The sequence below is a fragment of the Pongo abelii genome, chromosome 8 (assembly GCF_028885655.2).
Source record: "Pongo abelii isolate AG06213 chromosome 8, NHGRI_mPonAbe1-v2.0_pri, whole genome shotgun sequence".
NCBI lineage: Eukaryota > Metazoa > Chordata > Mammalia > Primates > Hominidae > Pongo > Pongo abelii.
In genome coordinates, this window is record NC_071993.2 from 56,861,078 (window position 1) to 56,873,795 (window position 12,718).

Here is a 12,718-nt window from a genome sequence, read left to right on the forward strand (position 1 = left end):
TATTTGGTATTTTTTCATTTCAATTTCATTAATTTCTGCTCTTATCTTTATTCTTTCCTTTCTTCTATACTTATTTTGGGTTTGGTTTACTCTTGCTTTTCTAGTTCTTTAAGATGTATCGGCGCCTCGGGCCCGCAGAGCCAGGGCGGATCCGGCCGGTAGCCTGCGTGCGGGCCCGGCCAACCGCGCCCCACATCCATCTCGCCGTTCACTGCCCTGAGGCCGGCGCGGCCACGGGGCCTGGGGCCGGCGCTGCTCTGGGGCGTTGGAGCCGCGCGCCGCTGGAGGAGCTGCTGCCGGGGCGGGGGTCTGGACGGCTCGCGGGGGAGCGCGGGCCTCGCGCGGCTCCTGGGGCTGTGGGCTCGGGCCCCTGGCTGCTTCAGGTGCGGGGGCTCTTGCCTGGCCGGGCGCTCTTCGGCTCCCGCGCACCGGGTTCCCAGGGCGCTCCCACCGCCACTGCCTGGGCGGGGGACGAGGCCTGGCGGCGCGGGCCGGCGGCGCCTCGGGGAACGACGGGCGGCTACGACCCGCGGCGCCCCGACTCTCGGAAGCCCGGAAGCTCCTGGGGCTGGCGTACCCGAGTGCCGGAGGCTGGCAGCTGCGGTTGGATTTCTCGCGATGTCCACTGTTACCTCCATGTCTGCCCCTTTCTTCCTAGGGAAGATCATCGATGCCATCTTTACCAACCCCACTGTGGACTACAGCGATAACCTGACCCGCCTCTGCCTTGACCTCAGAGGCGTGTTTCTGTGTGGTGCTGCCGTCAATGCCATTCGTGTCTACGTCATGCAAACTTCAGGTCAGCGCGTTGTGAAGAGGCTGAGAACTTCATTATTCGCCTCCATTCTGGGGCAGGAAGTTGCTTTCTTTGACAAGGCTGGCGCAGGGGAATTGATTAACCACCTCTCATCAGACACTGCACTCCTGGGGCTCTCAGTGACTGAAAACCTCTCAGATGGGCTCAGGGCCGGGGCCCGGGCTTCTGTAGGCATCAATATGATGTTTTTTGTCTCACCTAATCAGGCCCCCTTTGTTTTGAGCTTGGTGCCTCCAGTGTCAATCATTGATGTAATTTATGGACGATATCTGCTGAAACTGACCAAAGTCACCCAGGATACTCTGGCACAAGCCACTCAGCTAGCTGAGGAACGTATTGGAAATGTAAGAACTGTTCGAGCTTTTGGGAAAGAAATGACTGAAATAGAGAAATATGCCAGCAAAGTGGACCATGTGATGCAGTTAGCAAAGAAAGAGGCATTCGCTCGGGCTGGCTTCTTTGGAGCAACTAGACTGTCCGGAAACCTGATTGTGCTTTCTGTCCTGTAAAAAGGGGGGCTGCTTGATGGGCAGTGCCCACATGACCATGGGTGAACTCTCTTCCTTCCTAATGTATGCTTTCTGGGTTGGAATAAGCATTGGAGTTCCGAGGTCTTTCTGCTCGGAGGTGATGAAAGGACTGGGTGCCAGGGGGCGCCTCTGGGAGCCCCTGCAGAAAGAGCCCAACCTGCCTTTTAACGAGGGGGGAGGGTTATCTTAAATGAGAAGAGCTTCCAGGGTGCTTTGAAGTTTAAGAACGTGCATTTTGGCGATCCCCCTCGCCCAGAGGCACCCATATTTCAGGATTTCAGCCTTTCCATTCCGTCAGGATCTATCATGGCACTGGTTGGCCCAAGTGGTTCTGGCAAATCAACAGTGCTTTCGCTCCTGCTGAGGTTGTACAACCCTGCTTCTGGAACTATCAGTCTTGATGGAACTATCAGTCTTGATGGCCATGACATTGGTCAGCTAAACCCAGTGTGGCTGAGATCCAAGATTGGGACAGTGAGTCAGGAACCCATCTGGTAAACAACATGAGAGACTTTAATGCAAAACAGTGTCGCAGAAAAAAAAAACCTCAGAGACTGTATGAAATATGTAAATCATATATCAAGTTATTTGAAAAATACCTGTTTTTTTCTGAAGTGTGTAAAATATTGCTTTGAAATGTACCTGTTCTCAAGATCTTTTTATTCAGAGTTTTAATAATTGTAACTTTTTAAATGTCTATAGCACTGAAGTTATTTTCAGGTTTTGTGTTTTCTTTTATTGTGGAATATTTTAATTAATATAGCATGGCACCTCATTTTCTTTTGCCTGCTGTTAAAGATGGAAGCTATTGTCAAATGACAGCTTAAAAAAGGGAAGTATAAATAAAAAGCCTGATTATTTTAGGCCAGTTTACCAATCACTGTGTAATTCTTCTGGTAGTATTCTACCTACTTTAAGTCTAATTTTACTAGATAGAGTAATGGAAAATGAAAACTTAACCCTTTATTCCAATAATCTCATGAAGCAAACCTAACTATTTAACATCAGCTGGAAAGAAGAGAACATTTATATTGCCCGTCTCCTGTGTCTTCAAAGGAGTGAGAGTTGAAGAATCTGTGTTCCTATGGGAACTGTGTTTGAATATGTGCAGTTTTCAACATTTTGGCACATGAAAGCCTGACAAGTTTTTAAAAGGGCAGAAGCTTATTTTTTGAACAGGAAAACCTATTTTTTAAATTCACATGTTTGCATGAGTACTTCTGGGAAGCAAGGGATGAACTGCTAGGTATTATTAACAATGAATGATTTTTGCATATAAGTTGTTTGAAGGCATGTATTTTGAAAAAATATCTGTTACAAATTTATAATTTCAAGACAAATTGAATCTTATGATACTTTTGGAATTTCATTAATAAGGCTAAAATCTGAGGAATATAACTAATTTTCAGCCTTAAGACATTTAAGTTTGGAAGTCCTTGCTATTCAACAGAATAACAAGAAACCTTCAGAATGTATCACTCTCCTGAAAAGATATTAATAAGCCCTTTTATTTATGGTTATAGTTTTATTTGTAGTCTTAAAATTCCTAAAGCCATGCTGACAACCATTGAATTTGCCATATTTTGCATTCAGTGCTGTTAATGTGCTGTTGCCTCAGGAAAAACTGCTTTTTCTCCATTGATGAGGCTGGACCCTAAGAAGTAATTAAGTCAATGTAAATCAAATGGAAGTTTTGCCATGAACTAAGCATTTATTAGTTCCCTGATTAGACTGGAAGAAGAAACTGCTATTTCATGACAAGCATGGAATATTATATTTTATTCTTCATAATTAATGAATAAAATTGATATGAATGAATGAATGTAGTATTTTTTGAATTAGTTAATAGTACATCTGTGACAATCATTTTAACAAGCTCTACTTGTGTTCTTTATAAAGTGTGATTTTCAGAAAGCAAACAAAACACAATTACAAGGTTGAATCTGAGGAAAATAATCCTTGTGCCATAGAAGTATTTAAAAAATTGGATTTCATTGTTATATTTTCTGATACATGATGTTCAATTATATCTTTAGGTAATATTTTATATCATAGATTAAAATTTATAGTGACCTTAAAAAAAGATGTATCATCAGGTTATTTATTTGAGGTTTTACACTTTTTTGATCTTGGAAATTATAGGTATAAATTTCCCTCTTACTACTGCTTTTTGCTGTACCCATAGGTTTTGGTATGTTGTGTTGCCATTTTCATTTGCTTCAATAAATTTTTCAATTTCTCCTTAATTTCTTTGTTGAAATTGTAAGGATCATTAGAGGCTACTATGAGCAACCATAGACCAATAAATTAGAAAATCTAGAATATATGGATACATATAGATACAGAAAAATTCACATTATGAATTTGTTCTTAAATAAGCTTTGGTAATTTGTCTCTTTAAAGAATTTTAAGCTGCCAAATTCGTGAGTATGGAATTGTTCATAATGGTTATTATCATTTAAATATAGAGGTTCTGTAATGATATTTCTTCCTTTATCAGTCCTTTTTTCTTAGTCTTACTAGTATGTAACAACTTTATTGATCTTTTGAAAGCAACTTTTCACTTTGTGAATTTACTATTTACTTTCAATTTCATTTATTTCTTTCATTACCTCTGTTTTATTTTTTTAAATTATGTTTTAATTTGTTTCTTATTTTTTCATTGACTTTTAAACCTATGTATTTTTCCAATACAAGAATTTAAAGTAATAAATTACCCTCTCAATTTAACTCTACACCACGAATATATAGCTGTTATCATAATTTTGTTTTTTTTTTAATTGGCACATAATAATTGTGCATATTTATGGGTACATAGTGATGTTTCAATACACATAGTGTATATATTTAATTACCCTGATGAGGTGATGGTAATTAGCATATCCATCATTGCAAACATTTATCATTTCTTTGTTTTGGGAACGTTCAATATCCTTTGCTAACTATTTGAAACTATATATTATTGTTAACTATTGTCATATACCATAGTGGTATAGAGCATTAGAACTTACTCCTCCTATCTAGTTTTAATTTTGAATCTTTTAACAAATCTCTTCGTATCCCTCCCTTCCTCTTATGCTTTCCAGCCTCTAGCATCCTCTGTTTTAACTTCTATAAGATCAAAATATTTTAGCTTCCACTTATGAGTGAGAAGCTGTAATGTTTAACTTTCTTTTCTTGGCTCATTTAATTCACATAATACCCTCCATTTCTATGCATGTTGCTGTGAAGGACAGGATTTCCTTCTCTTTTTATGGCCAAATAGTACTTCATTGTGTATATATTCCTTTTTCTCTCTCCTCCCCTCTTCTCCCCTCCCCTCCCCTTCCTTTCCCTTCTTGAGATGGAGTCTTGCTCTGGAGTGCAATGGTGTGATCTTGGCTCGCTGTAACCTCTGCCTCCCGGATTCAAGTGATTCTTCCACCTCAGTCTTCCAAGTAGCTGGGGACGTGCCACCATGCCCAGCTAATTTTTATATTTGTAGTAGACATGGGGTTTCACCATGTTAGCCAGGCTAGTCTTGAACTCCTGACCTCCAGTGGTCTGCCCATCTTGGTCTTCCAAAGTGCTGGGATTGCAGGCGTGAGCCACCGTGCCTGGCCTATATACCACATTTTCTTTAACCATTCATCTATTGTTGGACCCTTAGGTTGATTCCATATCTTGGCTATTGTGAATAGTGCTGCAATAAACATCTGGGTGCAGATGTTTATTCAACATACTGTTTTCCTTGATTATTTTATATTTTTTCTACATTATCTTTTGATTTCTTTTATGAACTATGAGTTAAATAGTGTTTCATGTTATTTACAACTATTTGGGGGTTTCCTAGGAATCTCTTATGTCATCGATTTCAAATTAAATTTTATTGTGATCAGAGAATATATTCTATAAAATCTAAAACTTAAATTCATTTAAACTTACTCTTTGATTCAGCATTTGACCTATGTTGGTGATGCTTTCAATACACAAGAAAACAATGTATATTCAGCATTTTAAGTGTAGTTTTTATAAATGTCAGTAAGATCATAATGAAGTTGAAATGTTCTATAGCCATATGAATGGTTTGTCTTACTGTTCTATCAGTGATGAACAGAGGGATGTTAAAATCTTTAATTATTATTGTAATTTATCCATTTCTCCTTTCAGTTCTGCTTACTTTCCTTCATGAATTACGAGGCTTTGTTATTAAGTGGGTGTCCCTTTTGGAATATTATTGTCCTCTGATGAATTGTTTATTTCATAATTATGAAATGCCCCCATTTTCTCTTATAATGCACCCTCTTTTCCAGTCTACATTGCGTTTTGCTAATATAGCCACACAAGCTTCCTAATACTTGCTGTGTATATGGTTTATCTTTTCCTATAGGTTTACTTTTCACCTATCTGTGTCTTTATGTTTAACATATGTTTCTGGTAGACAACATTAGTTGGGTCTTGTTCTTTTGTCTAATATGACAATCTCTACATTGTAATTGGATAATTTAGTTCATAAATATGTTAAATGAAACATGTTGCCCCTTTTAAAAATTGTCAAATCTGTTTCTTGTTTCTCTTCTCTTATTTTTGTTTAATTGTATTTTTAGTATTCGTTTTAAATTGCACAGATGAGTTAGTTGCATTACTTTTGTATTGAGTTATTTGTATTACAATAATCATCAATTTATACTTAAGTAACCTAAATTTTACTTAGAGGTAATTTTTTACAACTTCATATGTAATGTAAAAAACTGATGACATCCTTTTCCTATTTTTACATTCTCTCCAGTGATTGATAGTGTTGCCTACTTTGTCAAATCAAAACAAGGCAACATTTTCCTAAAAAGTGATCTGTGCTCCACCCATCCTATTCATTTGCACAGAGGACTTTTAGGGCAGAAAACTATTCTGCATGATACTATACTGGTATATGAATTTGCCCAAACTCATAGAATGTATGACAGCAAGCGTGGACCCTAATATAAACTATGGACCTTGGTGATAAGGATGTGCCAATGCAGGTTCATCAGCGGTAAGTAATGTGCCACTCCAGAGGAGAATGACAGCAAGGGGTCAGGCTGTGCCTGTGTGGACACAATGATGTACGAGAAATCTGTATCTTTCTTTCAATTTTGCTGTGAACTTACAACTGCCCTAAAAATAAAGTCTATTAAAAAACCCAAAACAACAGCAACAACAAAAACTGATGACGGTAACATTTCCTTTATTCCCCTTCTGTCTTTTGTGATTTTTTTTTTAGTATAAGTTTTTCTATGCACATCATAAACCCCACAATAAAATGATACCTTTTTAAATTTAAATAGTCAGTTTCCCTTCAACAAAATCGACAGATTAAAAAAATTATTTCCTGTTACTCATATACTTATCATTCCTATGCTTTTCATTTCCTCTAATCTGGAGTTTAGATTCGATGTTATTTCCCTTCAGGCCAAAAAACTTCTGTTAGCATGTTTTGTAGTACAGATTTGCTGGTGACAAATTGGCCCATTTAATTTTTCCGAAAATGTCTTAATTTTACCTTCAACTTTGAAAGATATTTTAACAATATATAGAAACGAACCTGATGCTCTGTCATCTCTAAATACTTTAGTAGAGTGATTCTCAACCAGGGGGAGTTTTGCCCTCCAGGAAACATCTGATAATATCTCAAGATATTTTTAGTTGTTAGCCTGGGGAAAGGTGTGAGGAGGATGCTACTGTTATTTAGTTATTAAAGGCAAAGCAAGTCGCTAAACATCCTACAATTCACAGGAAATGCCCCCAACAAAGAATTATGTGGCCCAAATGTCAAAAGCGATAGTGCCAAAGTTGAAAAACCTTGCTTTCATATATATTTTCTACAAACACAATTGTGTCTATATATGTATATACATATATATAATTCTATATATTACAAATATATTACAGTAATAAATGTGCCCTCCCCCCCAACACACACAATACATGCACAGTACAATGAACAAAACCAGAAAATTAATATTAATATATTGCTACATCTAATTCTCAAGTCCGCATTAAAATTTCACCAATAGTCAGCCGGGCGCGGTGGCTCACGCCTGTAATCCCAGCACTTTGGGAGGCTGAGGCGGATGGATCACGAGGTCAGGCGATCAAGACCATCCTGGCTAACACGGTGAAACCCCGTCTCTACTAAAAAAAAAAAAAAAAAATTAGCTGGGCGTGGTGGTAGGTGCCTGTAGTCCCAGCTACTCGGGAGGCTGAGGCAGGAGAATGGCATGAACCCAGGAGACGGAGCTTGCAGTGAGCCCAGACTGCGCCACTGCACTCCAGCCTGGGCGACAGACCGAGACCCTGTCTCAAAAAAAAAAAAAAAAAAATTCACCAATAGTCCCAATAATGTTTCATAGCAAAAGGATCAAGTTCAGAATCATGCACTGCCTTTCATTGTCATGTCTTTTTAATGTCCTTGTATCAAGAATAGATCTTTAGACCTAACTTGAGCAAGATTTCTGGCCCATATTTTCTTGTCTTTTTTTCCTTTGCTTTGCTTCTCCTTCCTTTTCTCCTTTCCTTTCTCCTTCGCTTTCCCCTTCCTTTTTCTCTTCCCTCTCCCCTTCCCTTCCCCCTCCCCTTCCTTCTCCTTTCCCCTTTCCCTTACTTTTTCCTTTTCCCTTCCTTCTTTTTTGAATGCCTCCCTTTAGGTTTTCTGAGGTTTCCTTGTGACTAGAGTCAGGCAATGCATTTTGGCAAGAATATCACAGAATTGACGCTGCGTTTTTTTCATTGCATCCTATCAGGTGGTACATGATTTCAGTTTGTCTCATTACTGACAATGTTTATTTTGACAGGTTGATAATGGTGGTATATACTAGGCTTCTATCTTGTTATTCTCTGTTTCTAGATTCTGTTACTTTATGTTGCTTTTCCTAAAGGGTAATAGGAATTTTCTCTGTTTCTTTATTTTGCTTTTGTTTATTTCCCTATTTTTATTCCTTACTATACTTTTAGTACATAGTACTTAGTGCAAAACACTAATATATGTTGAACACCAACATTTGTTGAACAAATGTCTGAAACTGAATCTGTCCTGCTACCACAAAATCATATATATATATTTTTTCCTATAGGGATACCATCAACTACATAGTTGTCTAAGCCAAGACCTCCTGCTAGGACTGATTAAAGCCCGTGCATCCTCATTATCCAGAGCCTGTGTTGGTCATCTAGAGCTATAGTCAGGCTAACCATTCCTTCTGATTAATATCTGAGAGGAAGAATCATGCAGCAAGAAGATAACTGTGAAGGAATAAAAATGGCACAAACCCAGCCTGGATTTCTCTCTCCCCTTTTAATGATTAATGAATGAAAAAAATTAATCATTAGATGTAGTTAGTTTCTATCACATAAAAAGGAAGCTGATGAAATATATAATTGAGTTATATACCCACATCCGATTGGTTCTGTTTCTCTGGAGAACTCTATTAAAGAAGTTATTGAATATTGTTTACATGTACACTGACAAATATGTCTAAAGGTTATGTCTGAACACCTATAAATTTATATCAATGATTATATTTAGTTCATTCTTCTTACACTTGATTCTAATTCTTATGAAGTTGATGTTTGGTAGAATGAATGATAAAAGGAGATTCTGTCCCCTATTGAAGTGTTTGTGTAGTTACACGCCAGAGTTTTGGAGATTGAGGAAAAGGTTGAGCTTAAATAATTTTATGGGCAAACTCAATGCTTAAATGTAAGATACTACTTCACTTTGAAAGATTTGGAGGATTTCATAATGACTTTTACTTTTGCTAATTATTGATACATTCACATGTAAATAAGGTTTACTTAGGTAAGCTCAAGGAAATCATGCTTTTTCTCAGGCTTATTTTAAATCTGAATATTTTTACTGTCTTTGCTTTTACAAGAAAATATTCATCATTGCATTTTTTGTCTTAATTTTCAAAGTCAAATGTTAATTGTTTTTGTGGGATTACTTTGGCAAATATGGGAGATCCCCAAACAAATTTTAAAAAGTTTTCTCAGCCGGGAGCGGAGGCTCACGCCTGTAATCCCAGCACTTTGGGAGGCTGAGGCGGGCGGATCACGAGCTCAGGAGATCGAGACCATCCTGGCTAACACAGTGAAACCCCGTCTCTACTAAAAATACAAAAAAATTAGCCGGACGTGGTGGCGGGCGCCTGTAGTCCCAGCTACTCTGGAGGCCGAGGCAGGAGAACGGTGTGAACCCGGGAGGCAGAGCTTGCAGTGAGCTGAGATCGCTCCACTGCACTCCAGCCTGGGCGACAGAGCGAGACTCTGTCTCAAAAACAAAAACAAAAACAAAACAAAACAAAAAGTTGTTTCTGTTCTCCTTTGTTTTCTAGTTCTCTTAAATAGAAATATATTTCTTGTACAAATAAATACCACGAATTAAAAAAATAATAAATTATGACTTTCTTTCGTGAGGATCAGATCTCCTAGACATTGGTTTAGCTAATGCCAGCTATTTGGTATAAAAGTCTCTACCAGTGGAGAGGTGAAAAAGAGCTAAAGGAAGAATAAGAAAGACAACCGCATCTTTAAGAAGTTCCTCTTTTTTTTTTTTTGAGACAGAGTCTTGCTTTGTTCCCCAGGCTGGAGTGCAGTGGCGCGATTTCTGCTCCCTGCAAACTCCGCCTCCAGGGTTCACACCATTCTCCTGCCTCAGCCTCCCGTGTAGCCGGGACTACAGGTGCCCGCCACCGCACCCAGCAAATTTTTTGTATCTTTAGTAGAGACGGGGTTTCACCATGTTAGCCAGGATGGTCTCGATCACCTTACCTCGTGATCCACCCGCCTCGGCCTCCCAAAGTGCTGGGATTACAGGCGTGAGCCACAGCGCCTGGCCAAGAAGTTTCTCTTAAAAGGAATCACTTCTTGTTTTCTTACAAGTTATAACCTCACTACACTAAAGTCACATTTTTTAATAACTTATGAATTTTCTGAAACTTCAAATACCCTATGGCCCTATGGTAAAACATCAGATGACATTTGCGCCTGATTTAAACCATTTTTCTTTTCCTCTTTCTTCTTTATTTTTCTTATACTCTCTCATCATTTCTTTTTCTCTCTTCCTATTTCTCTTTTTCCCTCTGTTTCTCCCTACCTCCCCTCGTGACTTTGTCTCCTCATCCCATCCTCGTGCTACTTAGATGCCACATCAATTTGACTAGCCTCAAATTTACAATGAATACTTTTTAAATTCATGCTTCTGAAACTTTTAAAGGATGAAGAGGTATAAATGTCTCAAATAATAATTTGCTTGATGGCTGAAATGAATGGCATTTCTCAAAAAGGCCAAGGGACTGAATACAGAAATTTAAACAATAACTTTCTGTTAGTGATATGGTTTGGATATCTTGTCCCCTCCAAATCTCATGTTGAAATGCCACCTCCAGTGTTGGAGGTGTGCCTAGTAATAGGTGTTTGTTTCCCAAGGGTGGATCCCCATGAATGGTTTTGTGCTGTCCTCCTGGTAATGAGTGAGTTCTTGCTCTATGAATTCACGAGAGATCTTGTTGTTTAAAAGAGCCTGGCATCTCCCTTGCTCCCTCTCTCCCCATGTAATATGCCAGCTCCCCCTTCGCCTTAAGCCATGCTTGTCAGCTTCCTGGGCCTCAGCAGAAGCTGAGCAGATACTGGTGCCATGTTTGTACAGCCTGCAAACCATCAGCCAAATACTCTTCTTTTCTTTATAAATTACCCAGTCTCAGGTATTCCTTTATAGCATTGAGAGGGACTAATACAGTCAGTTTTGACAACATGAACCTTTCATATTAAAATTTAATTTCTATATTCACTCATTTACTGTGATTGGTTTATAGCTTTTCCGTAATAATGAATTTTACATGTGACTTTCAATGTGCTTTAAAAATTGATTCACTTTTTAGCTCTATTTTTGGAAACTACCAGCTTCCACTGTTGAGGTAAAAGTATCATCACTGAGGCTCTGCTGCTGAGGTAGCTGTTTTCTGATTTCCCTTCAGTTCTACTGCTGTCCCAGTGGAAAAAGGGAATCTTCACAACTTATATGACATGTTTGCCTGAACTCTAATCTTCCACACCTGCTGTAGAAAAGAGCATAAAAGTGGCAGTTTAGGGCAGTTTACCAATTTAGAAATGGTGTCCGCTCAGTATTTTCTTCTGTGTCACTTACTAAAACATATAAAAGAAATCATGGACATTAAAAGAAAGAGAGGTTTAATGTGATATTTTAATTCTAACAAAGATTTATGGGCACGTGAATCCTCAAATGCACATACCCCCTTAGTGTTTTTCACATCACACATATCACATCAGACACATATCACACATATCAGGCACATATCACACAGAACTTACCATAATTAAATTATCAGTTTTTGAAAAAGTATTATCATTTGCTCTCTTTTTTTCTATATAAATAATTCTTTTTTTAAATATGATTTTCAGTTCTGGGATACACGCATGGAACGTGCAGGTTTGTTATATAGATATACATGTGCCATGGTGGTTTCTTATTTGTGTTTTCATCTTACGGCTTTGGCTAGAACTAGATAATAAAAGTATGCATCAGTTTAAGATAGTTATTTTTAGTCATGGTAAGGACATATCTGTAACTACTTTGTTAAATTTTATCAGTCATGCATGTTAAATATCATTAAATAAATATCTGAAATTGGGCTGCTGTACCAGAATACCACAGACTTGGTGGCTTATAAACAACAGAAACGAATTTCTCACAGTTCTGGGGTCTGGGAAATCTAAGACCAAGGTACTAGTCAATCTGGTGTCTGGGAAAAACCTTTGTTCTGGTTCAAAGAAGGCTGCCCTTTCTCTATAACCTCAGTTGGGGAAGGAGCAAGGGAGTTCCAGGGGGCTGCTTTAGAAGGGTGCCAAACCCATTAATGAGGGCTCCTCTCTCATGACTGAATTACTTCCCAAAAGTCCACCTTCAAAAACCCTCACATTGGCGGTTAGCATTTCAACATATGAATTTGAGAGGGATATAAACATTTAGTCTGTAGCAGTAAATGTACAATATAAAGTAAATAGCTTTATTGTTGTGTTGCATTATATTAATATATATTTTCTAGTATTAAATCTTTGTATGCCAAATCACTGGGGTGGGTGATTTCTTAGTAAGTGTAGAATTCAGTTCCTTTTTCTTTTAGTTAAGGATATTTTAACTACATTTATAAGAGATACTGTTTAGTAATTTTATTTTTTTATATTCACTTCATCAAGAGTTGGTAATAGTTATATTTGCTTTGTAAAATGAACTGAAAGGAAGCCACTTTTTATAACTTTATCCGTATTTCATAGTTTGGGGTCCATTTTACAAGATTTTTTAAAATAGATGCTTATTAAAAACACTGGTTATAGGGAC

General features: G+C 38.1%; 1 pseudogene; it reads left to right on the forward strand.

Annotated features, from left to right (window-relative positions):
* Positions 1-295: 295 nt before the first annotated feature.
* On the forward strand, positions 296-2,807 carry LOC100455927 (ATP-binding cassette sub-family B member 10, mitochondrial-like; annotated as a pseudogene).
* The last annotated feature ends 9,911 nt before the right edge of the window (positions 2,808-12,718 follow it).